Source organism: Sus scrofa, chromosome 1 (assembly GCF_054392235.1).
Source record: "Sus scrofa isolate SSC_HxYL_T2T_F1_AM1 chromosome 1, Sscrofa_HxYL_maternal_Yorkshire_Landrace_v2.0, whole genome shotgun sequence".
Taxonomy (NCBI): Eukaryota; Metazoa; Chordata; class Mammalia; order Artiodactyla; family Suidae; genus Sus; species Sus scrofa.
In genome coordinates, this window is record NC_139383.1 from 274784482 (window position 1) to 274806449 (window position 21968).

At 38.9% G+C, this 21968-nt stretch overlaps 1 protein-coding gene and 2 pseudogenes across 4 annotated transcripts in view; all 3 read right to left on the bottom strand.

The window, feature by feature from the left end:
• The window catches only part of LOC146407216 (olfactory receptor 1N2-like), a 204885-nt gene that overhangs the window by 124309 nt on the left and 58608 nt on the right, over nucleotides 1-21968 (bottom strand). The window contains exon 2 of one of the 4 annotated variants that reach the window (XR_014842051.1): nucleotides 6439-6558. The exons of the other annotated variants lie outside the window; for them this stretch is intronic. The gene's annotated coding sequence lies outside the window, so the exon portion shown is untranslated. Of the gene's footprint in view, nucleotides 1-6438; nucleotides 6559-21968 lie in introns of those variants that run through there. 4 annotated transcript variants of the gene reach the window in all.
• Nucleotides 42-2884, bottom strand: LOC146407220 (olfactory receptor 1J4-like; annotated as a pseudogene).
• On the bottom strand, nucleotides 8074-9083 carry LOC110258943 (olfactory receptor 1J4-like; annotated as a pseudogene).

The window sequence follows — 21968 nt, forward strand, 5'->3', positions numbered from 1 at the left end:
AGTGCTAGAAACATGGGTTCACAACTCACAAGTTCTAAGGCAAGGGCAGTGAGTGAAAGAAAATTGTGATTAGGTGATTCTCACTTGGCAAAAAGGTTAATATTTTTGCAAAGAATCCCCAGAGCCAATGCCATGTCTCTGTTTCTCAGGCTGTAGATGAAAGGGTTCAGCATGGGGGTGACCACTGTGTACATCACAGAAGCAATGATGTCTCTGTCATGGGACTGGCCTGATGAGGAGGAAAAATACACTGCTTTACTTGTCCATAGAATAGAGACACCACATAGAGGTGGCAGCCAAAGGTGGACAAGGATTTGGAGAGCCTTTTAGTAGAGTGGACCATCAGGAGGGAGAACCCAATGTGTCCATAAGAGACCATGATGCCACTCAGTGGAAAAATGAGAACCACAGACCCTGCAGTGAATATGACCAGGTCATTGAGAGAGGTATCTGAGTAGGACAGCTTAATAAGCAGGGCAACAAGGTCACAGAAGAAGTGGGGGATGATGTTTTCAGCACAGGACAGTCCAGGCAGGAGAAGGGTGGGTCAGGGCATAAGCATAGGAGAGGAGCCAGGATACAGCCAACAGACACAGACACAGCTCCTCCCTCATGATTATTGTGTAGTATAGAGGGTGACAAATGGCCACATACCTGTCATAGGCCATTACTGCAAAAAGAAGGTTATCAATGTAAACAAAAATAAGAAAAAATATGTCTGTGTTACACACCCTGCATAGGGAATGGATTGATCCTGAGTCTTCATGTTCATCAACATCTTAGAGACAGTGACTGATGAAAAGGAGATATCTGTGAGGGACAGATGACTGAAGAATAGTACATGGGGGTGTGGAGGCAAGGGTCCAGCCTGATAAGCAGGATGATGGGCAGGTTCTCCTGTGCTGTGGTCAGGTACATGACCAGGATCAGGGCAAAGTACATGCCCTGCTGCTCTGGCTGGATGGGGAGAGCCAGGAGGAGGAACTGGTACATGCTGATCTGTTTCTCCCTCCTCATGCTCCTCTCATGTCTGCTGAGGAAGGAGGTGAGTGGGTAATGCCAGAGACATTGAATTCATGACTGTGGCCACCATACTATGCCTCTAGCCTTCTCATGGAGAAAAAGAATACCTGACTACATTTCTTTTATCACCTAGTGTTGCCAAGGCAAGTGACATACCCTCAACATTCACCATGATTCCTTTCTATGAAAACTAGGAAATTCATTTTTTTTCTTTGCAATCAACTTTGTTTCTGGCACTAAGTTTCTAATAGAAGGATAAATATGACATAAAGGGCCTCTTCTTTCATGAGACTATCCCTCAAGGACACACTTGACCAAAGACTAACTAAGGTGGGAAACTGATGCCAGATCCCCTGTGTTATGATTTTGGTCTCACTACTTTCTCACTGTAGGGCTTGGGATGCTAAATGGCTCTTGGCCTCATGTTGTCCCTCTGTAATGTGAAGATGCAAATATCACAATTTCAGAAAGGTAAAAAAAGGATACTAATTCATTAGGCATTAATGTCTAAGAACACATTCCTGCATAAAATAAACACCAAAAATTGCATGCATTTTTTATGGAAATATATGTATGGCCCCCCAAAATTATCAAGTTCAGGAATTTAAATAAAAGTATTGAGGCTGTAACCATAAAGCACCAAGAAGATGACCTAAAATTTATGTTAACTTATCTGAGCTCTCACACTCTTCAGGTGAGTTTCTGAGCTCATATCCTATCACTGGGATAAGTTCCCAACTGGAACTTGTTTTCATGCATGTTAATCTTCTTGCCAATAATGAAACCTTACTTCAGTGAATGTAATTCCTTCTATATACATCTACATCTTACCCTCAAAGTTGATTCAGATCTGGGATATTCATTGCTAGGATGATCCCTGATATCTAAGATGGCGTCTGAGAGCTGAGAGATACTGAAGGACTGTGGTGTCTCTTAGAAGTTTCATTTGTGCCATGTTTTAGATTCCACATGTAAGTGATATCACATGATGTTTGTCCTTCTGACTTACTTCTCTTAGTATGAGACTACCTAGTTGCATCATATTACTGCAAATGACATTACTGCATTCTTTCTATGGCTGAATAATATCCCACTCTCTAACTATACCACGTCTTCTATATCCATTCACCTCTTAATGGGCATATAGGTTATTTGTAAATCTTGCCTATTGCATAACTGTGCTGCTATGAAGATAATGGTTCATGTATCTTTTTGCATTGTGGTTTTATCTGGATATATGTCCAGGAGAGGGATGGCTAGATCACACAGTAGACCTATATTCAGTTTTCTGAGTCAAATGGTATACTTTAGGTATACAAAGTTTATTGTATGTCATCTATAGCTCCAAAAATCTATGTGATTTTAAAGAATCAATAAAAAAATCAAGTATGGCCATGTTATTCCTCCATGAAATACCTTCCAGCAGGTTCCCAAATCAGACCGAGAACCAAGGACTCAACTGCAATGGTTAATTTTATGTGCCAACTTGATTAGGAAACTGTACACAGATATTTGGTCAAACAAAACTCTAGATGTTTCCATGAAGGTATCTTTGTGGATAAGATTAATACTGTAATCTGAAGACTCTGAATAAAGCTAAGACTGGCCTCCATACTGCAGGTGGGCCTCATCAATAAGTTAAGGTTGTTAAGAAAAAGAACAATCTCCCACAGAGAAGAAACACTCCCATCAGCAGCCTGCCTTCAGATTCAAACTGCAACTTTTCCCTGGGTTTCCAGCCTGCCAACCTACCCAGCAGACTTTACATTTGCTGGCCTCCACAATTGTAATAGCCAATTTCTTTTCCCTTTCTTTCCTTCTTTCCTTCTTTCTTTCTTTCCTTCTTTCTTTCTTTCTTTCTTTCCTTCTTTCTTTCTTTCTTTCTTTCTTTTTCTTTCTTTCCTTCCTTCCTTCCTTCCTTCCCTCCCTCCCTCCTTCCTCTTTCTTTCTTTCTTTCTTTCTTTCTTTTTCTATCTATACCTCCTTCCCTCTCTCCCTCCCTCCCTCCCTTCCTTTTTTTTCTTTTGCTTTTTATGACCACACCCACAACCTATGGAAATTTCCAAGCTATGGATCACATTTAGCTGCACTGCTGGGCTAGGCCTCAGTCACAGCAATGCACAATCTGAGTTATGACTTTGTCCTACACCACAGATCACAGAAACACCAGATCCCTGATACACTAAGCAAGGCCAGGGATTGAACCTATATCCTCATGGATACAATTCAGATTCAATTCCACTGAGCCAAACAGGAACTCCAAGCCAATATTTTAAAATAAATTTCTCTCTTTTTTCTTCTTTTTTGGCCATCCCATGACATACAAAATTCCTAGGCCAGGCATCAGATCAGATCCTCAGTTGCAACCTACATCACAGCTGCAGCAACTGAATAATTTAACCCTTGGCAAAGATGCCACCAATCTCATAATGCCACAATTGTTACACCATAAATCTCTCTTATAAACACACACACATGCAGCCTATTTGTTATCCTTCTCTGGAAAATCTTGACTAATACACCTACCATGACCTTAAGTGCCCTAACAATCTGTTTCTCTGATATATCTGAACTAATCACCTACCATCCCTCATGACTTAATCCTGTCCAGAAACATAGGCTCCATTAATGTCCCTGGGATAGGCCAGGAGACATCTCCCCTCAGAGTATTTCTAGGTGATGTATCCACGCTTGTGCCCAGCCAGTGCCATGGCTCACATTCTTGTCCCACAACTACATCCTTGGATGCTACCTTCCCAATGAGCTCTACCTAGACCATGTGGTGTGAAATTATGAACCCCACCCTAGCACTCTTAGTCCCCCACCATTGTTTTGATTTTACTTTTTTAGAGCTACACACATGGCATATAGAAATTCCCAGGCTAGGGGTGGAATAACAGCTGCAGCTTCCTGCATATACCACAGCCACAGCAACTTGGGATCTAAGCCACATCTTAGACCTATCCTGAAGATCACAGTAATGAGACCTATACTGCAGTTCACGGCAATGCTGGATCCTTAACCCACTAAGCAAGGTCAGGGATCCAATCCTTGTCCTCATGGAAATTAGGTTTATAACAGTTGAGCCATGACAGGAACTTCTTGCTCCTCCCTTTTTATGACTTCTTTATTCATAGAAGTTTTTACCTACTGAAAATTTAGAATTTATTTATTTCAGACATAGAAACATGTCTTCCATGGAACATTCACCCAAGTAAAGAAATAATGACAATTAAAAAAATAAATTTCACAGTGTTCTAGAAGGTTAAAACCTATGGGAAAAAAAGGAGCATGATGAGCTGTATCGGGAGTGCTAGCATTTAAACTCTATAAGGGTATACATTTTGATTTAACTTGTATTCTCAGAATGTAGAATATTGCCTGGCACATAGTAGTCATTCAGTAGATTTTTTTGTGTGTATAGAAATTATAAATTCAGGCATTTAGTGGTTTTTTCATATTATAAGTGAGATCTCTTCCAACAGGACTGAGACACCAGAGATCACACCCCAAGCATCTGGTTAAAGAAGAAGACAACTGAGTTAATTGCCCAATTTCTCCCCTTCCTCTTGAGATGGATCCAGTGAAATGACAAAAGTGTTTGAACAACTGGAGTCCCATAAGATGTCTCTTATATCAGAGACGTATCAGTCTTCCCTCTGCCTGCCTATGAGGAGAAGGAGAGGCCATGAACACCCTTGAACTTTGAAGAACCTACAATGGAATCTGCCACTCCAACCACTGAAGAAAGTACCAGAGTAGGATCAGCTCTTGAGATCACACACCACTGACCCTGAAGTCTGTTGGAGCTCACATCCCATCACCATCATTTATTCCATCCATATGAAACCACAAAAGACCCACAAAATCAAAGCCATTTTGAGCAAAATGGACAGAACTGTAGGCATCACACTGCCTGATTTCAAACTATACTTCAAACAATTAGAAGTCAACACAGTATGTTACTGACATAAAAAGTAGACATATAAAAATGGAATCATATCTGCTGCTTCTTCTTTAGTCAATCTGTTTCTATAAATGGGTTTTTACTAGTACAAATACATATTTAGTCATTTATAAAATAATGGAACAGAATATGGAGGTCAGAAATAAACCAACACATGTACTTTCAATTTATCTTTGACAAAGGAACCAAAAACACACAATCGGGAAAGGTTAGTCTCTTCTATAAATCATGCTGGGAAACTGGATATCCACACAGAAAACCATAAAAGTGAATCACCAACAGTGAAAACAACTGTCTGTGCCATCCCATCCTGGGAACTAAAAATGTTTGCCAATTTGCTGGCAAAAACTTGGCCATAAGGGAACTATTTAAGTGCATCTCACAATTCACAACCATGTTCAAACGACATGGATTGATCTAGAGCATATAATGCTCTGTGAAATGAGACAGAGAGACAATGATAAATACCAAAATCAAAACAGCAAATCAAAAAAACAGAATGAAAACAGACTCATAAGTACAGAGCAGCAACTGGTGGTTGCCAGAGGGGACAGTGTCCTGGGAAGAGGGAGGAAATGGGTGATGTGGATGAAGAGGAACAAACCTCCAGTTATAAAATAACCATGGGGATTTAATATACAGCATAAAAAATAGGATCCATAAGACTGTCAAAACTTTTGGGGACAGATAGTGGCTAGATTAATAATTGTGGTGATCATTTCATAATGTATGAAAATGTCAAATCACCATGTAATACAGCTGAAGCTAAGGTAATATTGTTCATGAACTATATTTCACCCAGCCCCTGGACAGGAACTTGAACTCTGGACCCTCAGATTACAAGTCTGATGCTCTACTGACTGAGGTACCAAGGCCCTTGCAAATTACTTCAATGAATATGTAAGTAAAGCTGCTTGGTGCTAGAATGCTGAACATTTTAATGAATATCTGGGTTCTAGGCTAAGGACTTTACCCATGCTTCCTAATTAATACTACACATCAGCTGTACATTCCCAGAATTTTTTCAAAAATGGCAGAGCTTAACTAAGAACCTGTTTTTTGGAGTTCTCACCATGGCTCAGTGGTTAGTGAATCTGACTAGGAACCATGAAGCTGCAGGTTTTATCCCTGGCCTTGATCAGTGGGTTAAGGATCCAACATTGCCATGAGCTGTGGTGTAGGTTGCAGATGTGGCTCAGATCCTGTGTTTCTGTGGTTCTGGTGTAGGCAAGGTGGCTACAGCTCCCATTATACCCCTAGCCTAGGAAACTTCATATGCCATGGGAGAGGCCCTAGAAATGGCAAAAAGGCAAAAAAAAAAAAAAAAACTGTGTTCTTTGGAGTTACCTTATTGGATCAGTAGGTTAAGAACACAACTACTATCCCTGAGGATGCAGGTCTGATGTCTAGCCTCACTCATTGGGTAAAGGATCCTGCTTTGCTGCAGGTGGCAATGGAAGAGACAGATGTAGCTCATATCCCTTGTTGCTGTCGCTGTGGAGTAGGCTGGAAACTGCAGCTCCAATTCTACCCCAGCATGGGAAATTTCACATGACACAGGTGTGTCCCTAAAAAGAAAAATAATTTCTTTCCAATTACTAGTGATTTTTCTGCTTGATCATTTGATTAATGTGGTGTCTTCCAGGCTCTCTACAGCAAGTACCTATTTAAAACCTTGTAGTTAACTGTCATTTGGTAGATACTTTGAAAATGTATAACCACAACACTTTTATTAATACAGTTTAACCCACTGTATCTAACATCCATTGATGACTCATACTGAAAAAAACAATTGCAAATGTGGTGGCCAAATGGTGATTTTCTAATTTGATTATTTCCTCTATGTTTATTAGCTGAATTCTCCTATAGGAAGGAATTTCCCCTTACTCTACATTCATTTGTTTCTTCATTGATTTATTTATGTCATCATGGACCCATGAATTCTTATTCTCTGAGTTTTAACCCATTACTGATGTTATTAATTTTGAAGCTCTAATTATTACATATTTGGCCAATGGGACCCCATCAAGCTGACTCCTGTGTGCTCATGATTATAGAACACTTAATTTTCAAGCTCAGCAAAATTTCCCTGATCTTGTAGTGTCCTGGGGCCAGCCCTAGAATCAAGGGGATATGGAATAGCAGAATATGTATTTAAGAAATCCAAAGGTATAAAAAGAAGAGACAATAAATATGAAATTATACATCTCAACTAGAAAACATGGAGAAACACAGGAAACATAAATTCAGAACAATGTTATTTTATCAGATGTTAGCAGATCAAATTCCCTAGAAATGCAATGACTGACAGCCTACATAAAAGAGTAAAACCCACCTTACACTGTTAACCCTAACACTTTATAGCTATAAGGACAATAAAATGTTTAAATAATGGAAAAGAAATGCCATGTAAACACCAACTGATAGGTGGTATATCTATACCTATAACAGAGGATCTAAATGAGATGTGAGGGTAGGAGCCAGTGATAAAGAGAAATCTCCTCTGACTATAATTGCAATTGTGTGCTGCTGAGTGAATGAGTCAAGGCTCCTGATCACAGGAGAGCATCACACTGTAGCACTCGACAATTTCCACAGTTCACTTATGTCCATTGTGGTTGATTTCATCCAGAATATTGTAATTGAGTGTGGATTTGAAAGGAGATGTTCACAATCAGCTTGAAGCCAATGTAAGACAATTTCAGCACATCTTACAGAGAAGAATTAATCCACAAGGAGCAGAACAAGATGGTAAAACATTGTGTTCTCAATAACATATTACAAAAAATATATAAGCAAAAACTGACATATCTAAAAGGAGAAAAAGTCAAAACCAAAATCACAATTATGTGACATATTTTGTATAGGATTTTTCACATTTTATAAGAGATGAAGGCGCATAAAAAAGTTAAAGAATGTTTAATAATGCAAATCACAAACTGGACCTTATTGACTTATATATTAACACCATATATGACAGCTGAATGCATATACATTTGAAGTTAGAGAGTTGGCAACCATATGCTAATTTTATGAGATAATCTCACTGTGCTCAGGACTGCAGTAAGAGGATTTAGTGATTGTTACTTCACAAAGTTAGCCCTACTGACAAATATCTCTAAGGCCTGTTTTATGTCTCTTTTCCTGAGGCCATAGATGAAGGGGTTCAGCATGGGAGTAACTACAGCATACATGACGGGAGATATTATGTCTTTGTCATTGGAGTCCCAGGATGAGGAGAAAAGGTAAATACTAGCAAGTGTCCCATAGTAAAAAGACACTACAAAGAGATGGGAGCCACAGGTGGAACAAACTTTAACGAGTCTTTTGGTGGAAGATACCCTCAGAACTGCAGTCCCTATACAAATATATGAGCCCAGGATACTACTAAAAAGCAGGATGAAAAGCATTCTTCTCACAGTAAAGATAACATCTCATTGAGGAGGTGTCTGAACAACTCAACTTCAGGAGGGCAGTGAGGTCACAAAAGAAGTGGGGGATGATGCTGTCAGCACAGAAGGACATTTGAGCCAGGAGTAGGGTGTGGGTCAGGGCATTAGCATAGGAGAGGAGCCAGGATGCAGCCAACAGACATATACATAGCTTATCCTTCATGATGTTAGCATAATATAGGGGGTAACAAATATCCACATACCTATCATAGGCCACCAATGCAAGAAGGTTATCAATGCAAGCAAAAATATGAAAAAAATATGTCTGTTACACACCCTGAATAGGGAATTGATTGATCCTGAGACTGCATATTCATCAGCATCTTAGGGACAGTGACAGATGAAAAGGAGACATCTGTGAGGGCCAAGTGGCTGAGGAAGAAGTACATGGGGGTGTGGAGGCGAGGGTCCAGCCTGATGAGAAGGATGATGAGCAGGTTTCCCAGCCCTGTGGACAGGTACATGCCCAGGAACAGGGCAAAGAACATGCCCTGCTGCTCTGGCCTGATGGGGAGACCCAGGAGGAGGAACTCAGACATGCTGCTCTGGTTCTCCCTCCTCATGCTCCTCTCCCGTCTACTAGGGAAGGAGGTGAATGGGAAATGTTAGAGACACTGAAACTATTGTGGCCACCACTCTAGCCTCTCTCCCATTTTCATGGAGAAAAAGAATACCTTCCTGCATTTCTTTTATCACCTAGTGTTGCCAAATCACATGACACACGTCACAATCAACATGTTTGCTCTCACTGAAAACCAGTGAAAATTCTTTCTTTTTTTCTCTTTAATCAACCATGTTTCTGACACTAAGTTACTATTTGGACATAGAAGAATAAATACAACACACAGAACTTCTTCCCTCAGGAGACTAACTCTCGAGGGCTTAACTGACCAAGGACTAAGTAAAGGTTTGAATCTGAAGCCCAATTCATGGTGTAATGATTTTGGTCCCACCACTTTCTCACTCTAGGACTTGGGATTCTAAGTCTCTCTTGGCCTTATGTTTTTCCTCTAAATGTGAACATAATCACACTTGTATAGGGATGACATAAGGGATTCTAATTAATTAGACATTAATATCTAAAAACACTATCACACATCAAATAAACTCCAAACATTCCACAGATTATTTTGATGAGAGGATCTGTATCCCCCAAAAAACTAGTATCAAGTTAAGGAATTTCATAAAACAGTATTTTGAGGTTTTTTGCATAAAGGAACAAGAGGATCACTTAAAATTTATGTTAAATCATCTGAGCTCTCATACTCTTCAGGTGAATTTGAGCTCATATCCTATCACTGAGGTAAATTCCCTGCTTGAACATGTCTAAATGCATGTTTACCTTCTTGCCAGGAAATAAACATGCATTTAGACATGTGTAGTGCAGGTACCTACATCAATCTCATCTAAACTTGTTCCTCCAAGTTGGCTTAGATATGGTTATACATCAGTGGGAAGATACTTGAGATCTGAGATGGGGTCTGAGAGGTGAGAGATCCTGAAGGACTGGGATATCTCTTAGAACTCAGTGACCTCATTGATTAGCACTATTTCCTAATATTGATCTTGACACTGATAGTGGCCATTAATGAACACAATGGCAGACAAATATATTTTCCCATGATTGCCTCATGGAACATCTCAATAGTACAAGGAGGGCAGTGCTTTTAAAATGTCACTCTTGGGAGTTCCCATTGTAGCTCTTGGGTTAAGAACCCAAAGAGTATCCATAAGGATAAAGGTTTGATCCCTAGCCATACTTGATGGATTAAGGATATGGCATTGCTGTGAGCTGTGGTGTAGGCTAGGCTCCAGACAGGGCTCAGATGTGTTGTTGCTGTGGCTGTGGTTTAGGCCAGCAGCTAAAGCTCAACTCCTAGCCTGGGAACTGCCATATGCTCAGGAGCAGCACCCTCAAAATTTAAAAACTAAAAAAAAAATCTTCTCTATCAAACATTCTCAGGAGTAGGAAGTGATCATGATCATGAACTTGGTAACAACTATGGTCACATTTATCTCCCAAGCATTTAAAAATACCTTGGAAACTTTGCTCATATGACCTAGTTCCTCCCTATCTTTAGTTACACAAATAGGCAGGACCTTAAGAATAAATATTTCAGGATTTGAAGGAGTCCACCTGCTCAGGTAACTGCCCACACCCATATACTTGCATCATTCTAGTTTGCCAATGTCTTATATATACCTTCAATTTCATTCAGTCCATCATTATATATTTGAGTCTGTGAAGCAGAGAAGAGTTTTCTTTCCCTGCATTTTACCAACAGTAGTAGTGAAATCACTTAAACAATCTCACATAGATATTGCATAGAGGAACATGGTCTTAAATATTGATTTTCTGATCATCATTTCACTACAGAGAGAGTCCACCCATTTTTCTTTATGGGTTGTAGAGAGGCTAAGGGGAAATATTAATAGTGAAAAGGTAAATGTTAAAATATGCCTGGGAGAGGAAACCAACATTAACACTCTCTAAGAATCTGTCAGCACATGCTTGCTCAAGACCAGGGAATTGCTCGGGGTTCATGGGGCTCAAGAGGGACCAGACACTTGACCCTCCTGCTAAGCACAGTCCTCTAACTGAAAGCTGCTAGGTCAGATGTAGCCCAGGATCTCACAGATCTCTTGCAGGAGAACCAGAGATCCTAATGACACCCAGAAGCTGCAATGCAATCAGAAGGAAACAATACAGACTTGGAATTTTGAGTCTATCAGCAGTGTCTGCAAAGAGGTGGCTGAGATATTGCTTAGTAGTGAGGAGGGGAAGATGTGTGTGATCTGGGGGTGGGGTAGGGCTCTAATTTTGAGATAGCATATGAGTGGGGCTGATTATTCTGTCTTCATTCCAAATATTGGCACATCCACAATCAAGACATGGAGAGTCAAGTGTTTGTGTCTCCAATAAGCTAAAATTAACTAAGTTCTTATGATGTGCTTAGCTTAAGCACTTTACATGCAAGATTTTTCAGCAATTAACGTGATCCCATGTAATAGCAGTGGATGCTGACATTCACCATGGCCAAACACAAGGCCACAAAGCTATTAAGTAGGGAAAATATAATGATTTGAGTGTAGAAGTACATGATTCCAGAAATGAGCATTTAATTTCTAAACATTTGATCAAAATTAAAGGAGTGTCAAAAACATTGGGCTTCCAGGGATCATGCCATCCCCCTCCTACTCAGCCCTGTCCAGCTACAGAGGCCTCCTTAATTGCCAGGCACCATCTCACCTCAGAGGATTTCTAGGTGCCAATCTCCATGCTTTTGCCCAGGTGTCACCATGACTTGCTTACGCATCCTCTCTAATGTTTTTTTTTTTTTTTTTTGGATATTACCTTCCCAATGAGCTCTATCTGGACCACATGATGTTAAATTATGAACCGCACCCCGAGTACTCTTGCTTCCCATTTTTTATGCCTCCTATATTAATAACAGTTTTTACCCACAAAAAAATTATAATTTATTTATGTCAGTTATAGGGATCCACCCTGCATAGAGCTTCCATCCCAGTGAAGAAGCAATGGCATTTTAAATGTAAGTAAAGCTTATGGTGTGTTAGAATGTTAAAATCTGCTATGAAAAAAAGGACCATGATGTGCTGCATCAGAAATGCTGGAATGTAAACTCTACAGGGGATACCTTTCTTAAACTTGTATTCCCTGAATGTAAAAAATTGCCTGGCACATAATAGTCATGCAGTAAATATTTTTGTGTGTATAAATTATAAATTCACACATTTAGACTTTTCATATTAGAAGTGAGATCTATGGGGGAGACAAAACTCATTTTCCAAGATTAAAATTAATCTGATAGCTACAGACTCTTCTCAACACCAAAATCCAATTTAGGTGGAAAAACCAGGCTTCCTAGAGTAGAGTAACTTGGTAATTTGATTGGCTGCTCTCTGCTCCCATACTGTCTCAGGCACAATCAAACTGAAGTTTATTTAGGTTTCAGTAAACCATCCAATGTACTTTATTAGCAAGATACTGCATATAGAAGATAAACAATCTGGATTTTACTAAAAGCAAACATTAGAAATTAATGTTTGTAGCTCCAGAAGGCAAGAATCAAAGATGTGGAAGCAACCTAAACGTCCATCAATAGAAGATTTAATAAGGAAGATGTTGTACATATATGTAATATAATACTACTTGACATAAAACAGCATAAAATAATGCCATTTTTAACTCCCTGAATGGACCTAGAGATATCATATTAAGTAAAGTAAGACAGACAGAGAAAGACAAATATCATATGATATCACTAATATGTGTTATTTAAAAAAAATGACAGAAATGAACTTATGTACAAATCAGAAATAAACCTGCCAACATATTAAACAAGTTTGCTTACTAAAGGGAAAAGGGGGAGGGATAAATTAGGGGTTTGGGATTAACAAATACACACTCCTATATGTAAAATATATAACTAACAAGGATTGGGTGTATAGCCCAGGGAACTATAATCAATATTTTTACTAATATATAAGGAGAAAGAATCTGCATATATGTACATATATATGTTTATAATTGAGTATCTTTGCTACACACTTGGAACTAAGACAAAATTGTATGTCAACTATACTTCAATAAATAAAGTTTTAAAAAAATTAAAAAAACATGCCTAAGACAAGATGACCATAATAAAATTTAATGTATGTGAGTATATATATATGTATAATTCAAAAGATCTGTAAAAATCTGAATATAATAATAATATAAAACATTGAAAAAAACAAAATTTGAACAAAGACATACACACAAAGGAGTTTGGTGAATTGAATTTCACAAGTTGAATGTGTGTTGAAGATAATTTCATATTTAGGTTTATGGAAGAATAAATGGACAAGAGATATGACCGAACAGAAAGATATTGATCAAAAAACAATGACAATTTAAATGTCAATGACTGTAAGAAAGTGCCAGATTTATGGGTGATCAACACATAACTTTTTTAAGGGATTTCTGACAAGGTCAGTGAGTGAAATAAGAACATGGTTAGGTGATTCTTACTTGGATAAAAGGTTTCTGTTTGAAAAGACTCCCCAGAGCCAATGCCATGTCTCTGTTTCTGAGGCTGTAGATGAAAGGGTTCAACATGGGGGTGACCACTGTGTACATCATGGAAGCAATGATGTCTTTGTCATGAGACTGGCCTGATGAGGAGGAAAGGTACACTGCCATCATTGTCCCATAGATCAGAGACACCACAGAGAAGTGGGAGCTGCAGGTGAACAAGGCTTTGCAGATCCCTTTAGTAGAGGGGATCCTTAGAATGGAGAAACCAAAGTGCCTGTAAAAGATGAGGATGTCCCTCTATGGGAAAATGACAACTGCAGCCCCTTCAGTGAATATGACCAGCTTATTTTTTTTTTTTTTTTGTCTTTTGTCTTTTTTGCTGTTGTTGCTATTTCTTGGGCCGCTCCCACGGCATATGGAGGTTCCCAGGCTAGGGGTTGAATCGGAGCTGTAGCCACCGGCCTACGCCAGAGCCACAGCAACGCGGGATCCGAGCCGCGTCTGCAACCTACACCACAGCTCACGGCAACGCCAGATCGTTAACCCACTGAGCAAGGGCAGGGACCGAACCCGCAACCTCATGGTTTCTAGTCGGATTCCTTAACCACTGCGCCACGACGGGAACTCCCATGACCAGCTTATTGAGAGAGGTGTCTGAGCAGGACAGCTTGATTAGGTTGGAGAGGCTGCAGAAAAAAATGGAGGATGGTGTTATCAACACAGAAGGACCCCTGGGCCAGCAGGAGGAAGGTCATTTCCACAGGAGAGCCTTCCAGAGCCAGCCAACAGCATAGCATTCAGTCCTTCTCTCATAATGGTGGTGTAGTAGAGATGGTGACAGATGGCCACGTAACTGTCATAGGCCATCAACACGAGGAGGACATTATCAACACAACCAAAAAACATATAAAATACACCTTTGAGATGCACCCTGGTTAAAAAATGGATAAGTTCTGTTTATGCATGTTCATCAGCATCTTAGAGACAGTGACAGATGAAAAGGAGACAACTGTGAGGGCCAAGTGGCTGAGGAACAAGTGCATGGGGGTGTGGGGGTGAGGTCAAGCCTGAGGAGCAGTATGATAAGCAAATTCCCTGGCACTGTGGACAGGTACATGCCCAGGAACGGGGCAAAGAATATGCCCTGCTTCTCTGGACAGATGGGGAGCCCCAGGAGGAGGAACTCAGACACATGGCTCTGGTTCTCCCTCCTCATGTTCCTTTTCTCTCTTCTGGGAATGAGGATAACTGGGAAATTCCAGGAACTTAGAAGTATTGAGCTTAGCAGTTATCACAAGGTCACATGATTTCTCAGAGTGACTGTCTCAGCATTCAGAGATCTCATCACATTTCACTCACACACTGATGCCTCATTCAGTCTGGTGAGAGAAATGCAACATGATTTGTCTGGACACTGACACGGTCCCATGGAGAATGTATATGACTTTAATCAAAACCTTCTGTGGAAATAAGGAACAGCTCATTCTTTGTTTTACATAGTGGAGACACCATGATAGACAGTAGGGAGAGAGTAATACGGGATTGTTATGATAGACAATCCCTTTCATGGTTTATTCTCAGACTGCTTATGTGCTTCTGTCTGTTTTACACAACCACTCATGCATGGACACAAACACACACACGTACACAAACACACCACTTAAATCATTATTGGGAAAATTAGTGTACCATGTACAAAATAAAATTATCAACACATAACTCACTTATAATTAGGGTGACTAAGGGAAGGAAGGAAGAAATAAAAAGAAAGAAGAGAAAATAAAAGAAAGAAAAAGGAAGGAAGGGAGGAAGGATGGAATGAAAGGAGGGAGGAAGGAAGAAAAGGGGAAACATTATGACAGTCCTTCAAAAAACTAAACATAGACTTACCATATGATTCAGAAATTTAACTTCTGGTTATATAACCAAAGCAATTTAAATGAGAGGCTAAGAGTTGTTTATACAGCCGTTTTCAAAATAGCATTATTCACAGCAGCCAAAAGATGTAAACAACCCACGTTCTTTAAAAAATGAATGGATAAAAAAATGCAGTCTATACATACAATGGAATATTATCACCCTTAAAAAGGAAATAAATCCTGACACAGCCACAATATGAATGAACTTGAAGATGTTATGCTAAGTAAAATCATGCAGTCTTATGGTATTTCTAATGGTAAATACCATAAGAATCCATTATATATATGAGATGGATTGAGTCAAATTAATAGAGACAAAAAATGGAATGGTGACTGCCAGGAGGCTGTGGAGGAAGGAAAATTGGTATCTACTGTTCAATGGATACAGACATTCCATTTGGGATGATTAAAACATTCTGGAACTCCCAGTTGTGGCTCAGTGGTTATGAAATCAACTAGTAACCATGAGGATGTGGGTTTGATCCCTGGCCCTGATCAGTGGGTTAAAGATCCAGCATTGTGGTGAGCTACAGTGTAGGTAGCAGACACAGCTGGGATCCTGAATTGCTATGGCTGTGGTATAGACCAGCAGTTGCAGCTGTGAATCAACCACTAGCCTAGTAACTTCCAAATGCCATAGGTACAATCCTTTAAAAAAATAAGGTCTGTAGGTGGATGGAGGTCATGGTTGTATAATACCATGAAATATTTAGTGCCAGAGAAATGTGCACAAAACTATTGAAATGTTAAATTGGGTTATATATATTTTACCACAATAACAATGTTTTAATTTAAAAAAATGCAAAAGTTAATAAATCATTGACTACAAATAACAACCTAAAAGAGAATGACACAAAAAATAAATAAATCAGCTCATTCTTTGAGCAGGATGAGTAAGCAGACATCAGGAACTAAAGATGACAAAGATACAGGAAGCCATCAAGCAAGACCAAGTAGCCCACCAAAAATATGTATTTACATCTTGAGGTCTCCCTCTCACATCCAGGAAACAGTACAGGCCCCAACAGATGGCCCTTGAGGATTAGATTCACAGCACTGGACTCATTGCATTTTTAATAAATTTGCCAATAAATAGCTTCCTTCATATATGCCATTGTCTCTCTGTCTCTCCCCTTCCATCACCAGGGCTTTAAAATGGCTCAGTTTTGAGCATACATGCAAAGTGAGGGACATGAGAATTTGCCAGAAGAGGTGACCAAAGATCAGAGATATTACAAGTGCTGTAGGACCAGAGACCTATATCAGAATTCAGAGCTATCTTATTAACTAGACAAGATTTACACACAAACATACACTCAGCATGATGCATAGTGACACAAAACCAAACCCCAGGTGCTGCTCTTTGACTCTCTCTCAACCATACTCATCCTATTCAGAAGTGGCATGGTTGGTATGGATTCATACCAACTAACTTATAACCTTAAAATGAAATCTTCTGTCACACACAACTTAAAAAACATGCAAATAAGAACCCATCTACACTGCTGGTGGAGATGAAAAACGGTGTGGCCATTATGGAAAAGAGTATGGAGGTTCCCCCAAGACATTCAAAATAGAACTACCACATGATCCAGCAATCCCAATTCTGGGTGTACACCAGAAAGAACTGGAGTCAAGATCTCAGGGATGTGCCTACTCTCCCATGTGCATTGCAGCTCTGTGCACAATAGATAAGCTATGGAAACAAACTGAAAGTCCATCAACAGATAAATGGATAAATGTGGCATATACACAATGGATTACAATTTTTCCTTAAAAACAAAAAGAAAATCCTGACATTTGTGACTAGAATGAACCAGGAGTACATTATACTAAGTAAAATAAGTCAGTCCTACAAAGGTAAATATTGCATAATTTCACTTTGAGAAACTCATAGAATAAATGGCAGTTGCCAAGGGCTGGGGGAAGAGGAAATGGAGTGTTGTTATTCAATTGAAATAAAGTGTCAGTTATGTGAGATGAATTAGTTCTTGAGACCTGTTTACAGCATAATGACTAAAGTCAAAAATACTATTCTGTTCACATAAAACTTTCCTAAAAGAGTAGATCTCATGTTAAGATTTCTCACCACAACAAAAGGACACAAGTACATTTTGAGAGGAGGCAGATATATTGATGACATTGAGTGGGGTAGTTGCTTCACACATTTGTGCACATGTCCAAACTCCTCAAATTACATACATTAAATACGTGCAGTTTTGTGTATAACAAATACACCTCACAAGCTGTTTTTAAAAAAATATGCAAAGATCACATCCATTTGCCCACACAACTCACAAACCATACACACTCACACACACAGAAACTCCAATACACACATGAAGAATCACATGTGATCAAACCCAAAACACAAATAACATAAAAAGAAGCAACATGCAAACACTATTGCAGATTTCCAGCCACCATGGTCTATTATTAGCACTGTACAATAGGGCTTTCCACAAGGATGGAAATACTCTATAGCTGTGTTGTACATTACAGTTGCACCAGTATCCCATGGCTACTGGAAACTTGAAATATAGCTAGTGCAACTTAGGAACACAAATTTTAATTTTAGGGGATTTTAGTTTACTTTATTATTATGGCCACCTAAGGCTGGTGGCACCATGTAGGTCCATGTGTGAATCAGTCAATAAAAACACATAGTTATAAGGGCAATGTAAACACACATTTTATCTACCTCTTTTTCCTATTCCTCGCATCAATGCACACATCTAGGCCAAGTTGTTTTTCCCTACATTGTTCCAATCTGATCTGGCCCAGCCTGAAGACTCATCTCTTGTGCCTCCATAGGCTAAGGATATTTACCACTTCCCTGTCTGTTTGCAAGGAGAATAATGACCAGGAAAATCCACATTTACCAATAGGATTGAGACCACTGGGAACACACCCCAAGCTTCTGGTTAAAGAAGAAGACAACTGAGTTAATTGCCAAGTTTCTTGCCTTCCTCTTGAGATTCAGCCAGTGCAGGGACCAAAGGGGCTAGCTACAGTAGTTCTAGAAAATTTCTCTAATGTCAAAGACACCTTGGCCTCCCCTCTGCCTGCACATGAAGAGAAGGAGAGGCCATGAACACACTTGAACTTTGAAGAGACTACAATGGAATTGTCCACTCCATCCACTGAAGAATGGAACAGAGTACGACCAGCACTTGAGATCACACATCACTGATCCTGAAATGTGTTGGTGCTCATATCCCATCACCATAATTTATTCCATCCATATGAAACCATGAAAGACCCACAAAAGCCAAAATCATCTTAAGCAAAGGGGACAAAATTTTAGACATTACACTTCCTGATTGCAAACTATACTACAAATTTTAGAAATCAACAGTATGTTACTGATATAAAAACAGACACATAAAAAAAGGAACAGAATATGGAGCCCTGAAATAAATCCACACATATTTGCTCAACTCAACTTTGACATGGGAGCCAAAAATACACCTTGGGTAATGAGAGTCTTTTCAATAAATGGTGCCGAGAAACTGGATATCCACACACAAAAACATGAAGGTGAATCTCCAACAGTGAAAACAACTGTCTGTGCCATCCCATCCTGTGGACTAAAAATGCTTGCCACCTTCATTAGAAAAAACATGGCCATAAGGGACATAATCAGGTGCATTTCATAGTTCACAGCCATGTTCCAACAACATGGATGGTTCCAGAAAGTATTATGCTTTGTGAAATAAAGCAGAGAGACAATGATAAAATCATGATACCTAACTTATATCTGGAGTCTAAAAATCAAAACAACAAATCAACAAAACAAAATGAAAACACTCATAAATGCAGAGAAGAAACACGTGGTTGTCAGAGGGGACAATATCTTGGGAAAAGGGATGAAATAGATGATGGGGATGAAATAGGTGATGTGGATGAAGAGAAACAAAACTCCAGTAATAAACTATGGGGTGTAATATACAGCATAAAGAATATGATAAATAATACTGTAAAGACTTTTTGGGACAGAGAGTTACTAGATTAATAATTGTGATCATTTCATAATGTATGAAAATGTCAAATCACCATGTAACACACCAGAAACTAACATAATATTGTTTGTAAACTATATTTCACACAGCACGTGGACAAGACTTGAAGCCTGGACCCTCAGATTGAAAGTCTGATTCTATACTGACTGAGCTACTCAGGCCCTCCAAATTATATTTCTAGGTTTTGTGGGTTTTTCTGTGTATGTGTGTGTATGTGTGTGTGTGTGTGTGTGTGTGTGTTTAGGTTTTCACCCATAGCCTATGGAGGTTCCCATGCTGAGGTTAAATCTCAGCTACAGCTGCCAGCCTATGCCACAGCTACTGCAATGTAGGATCTGAACCACGTCTGTGACCTACACCATAGCTCAGAGTAATGCTGATCTTTATGCTAATGGCTACCCCAAGGATTGAACATGCTTCCTCATGGATGCTTGTTGGTTTTTTTAACCAATGAGCCATCATGGGAATTCCAGAGGCCCTGAAAATTATATTTCAATAAAGAATTTAGTAAAGCTGCTTGGTGCTAGAATTCAGAAACTGTCATTCATAACACTGAAAAATTTTATGAACATCTGGGTCCTAGAATAAGGGCTTTACCTGTGTTTCCTAATTAATACCAAATATAGGCTTTAAATTCTCAGATTTCTTTCAAAAATTGCAGAATCTTCATTAAAAATTTGTGTTCTTCAGAGTTCCCTTTGTTTCTCACCAGGTTACCAACCCAGCTAATATCACTGACCTCACTCATTGGGTTAAGGATCCAGCATTGCCACAAGCTGCATTGTAGGCTGCAGATGTGGCTCGGATCCTGTGTTCCTGTGGCTGTGGGGTAGGCTGCCCTCTGCAGCTCCAATTCTACCACTAGCCTGGGAACTTCCATATGCCACTGGTACAGACCTTAAAAGGAAAAAAAAAATCCAATTTTTACTGAGTTTACCCTTGATCAATTTGTTGAGGTGGTCTTTGCCAGGTTCTCTACAGTAAGTTACTATATTAACCTGAGTTTCATTTGGTAGATACTTTGAGTTGTATAACCACAGCACTTTTCTTAATACAATTTCACCCAGTATATCTAACAGTCATTGATGATTCTTATATTGAACAAACTATTTCAGATGTGGTGGCCAAATGGTGGTTTTTCTATTTTGAGCAGATTTTCTATATTGATTAGCTGTATTCTCTATAGAAAGGAACTTCCCCTTACTCTGCATGTTTCTTCATTGACTTATTTATATAATCACAGACCCATTAATTCTTATTTATTCTCTCAGTTGTAACCCATTACTGATGTTATTCATTTTGAAGCTCTAATTATTCCATATTTGGCCAAGGGGAGCCCTTCCAGCTGGCTCCAGTGTTCCCATGGTTCATTGAGCACTTTTTATTTTCAGGCTCAGCAAAATCTCCCTGGCCTTATCCTGTCCTGGCCCCAGCCCTAGAATCAGCCATTTTTCTAAGTAACTTTGCTTTCTCTCAGAGGAGATTAATACTCAAAAATCAAATTAGCAATGGGATCCTGCTGTGTAGCACTGGGAACTATGTCTAGTCACTTATGATGGAGCTTGACAATGTAAGAAAATAGACTGTGTACATGTATGTGTAACGGGGTTACCATGCTGTACAGTAGGAAAAAGTGAATTGAGGAAATAATTATTTAAAAATAATAATTAAAAATCAAGAAAATCAAATTTGGAATTATATATTTTCATTGCGTATAAAGCTTCTAAATGATCTCAGTGTATACAGCCAGGAAGCATAAAAGAAACACAGAATGTATAAACTAAAACAAGTAAAGTCATGGTTACCCATAAGAGATGGGTCAGCAGTGGAACAGAAAGAATGGTAGATGGGGACCAGACAGATATTAATATATAATTTCAATCTGTTTATGCATATTACAACCTATGAGTTAAAACTGGTATCTTCAATTCTAGCTTTACACCATAGAGTTCTTTCTAGCCTCTCTTTTTCCATGTACATTGCACCTTTCCCCCAGTGATGACTCAGTCCTTTTTTCAGGACAAGTTTATTTATTTGCTAAATCTTCAAATATATGTAATTTCAGAATATAGATCTGAAACCACTGTTAAGGAAAAACTTACTTCACTTCAAAAATTTTGCTTACAAAAAATGTGCTTCTGTTTCTGTGAGAGTATTTTATAGATGAAATTCACTGTTCAATTATTAATCACTTTATTTTCCCCTTTAGATTATTAACTCAAAATATACTTAGCCTCATTTTTTATTTTATTCCGTCTTGCTTTATGTTCCATCACTTTGTTTTTATTTTTTAGTACGTAAAAGATAACACAGTCAAAACTATACAAATAAATATAGTCATTGCCCCATTTTTTCTTTCTTATTCCCACACCACCCCTTGTAGGTAAGCAGTCTCATTAATTTCAGATTGATTCCTCATGTGTTTCGTCTTCTGAATGGGAATATGTGTGTATATATTATTTCCCCTCCTTTTTAACATAGGAAGTAGCATGCTATAGATGCTCTTTAATGCATTGCTTTTTTCCATTTAATAATGCATCTTGG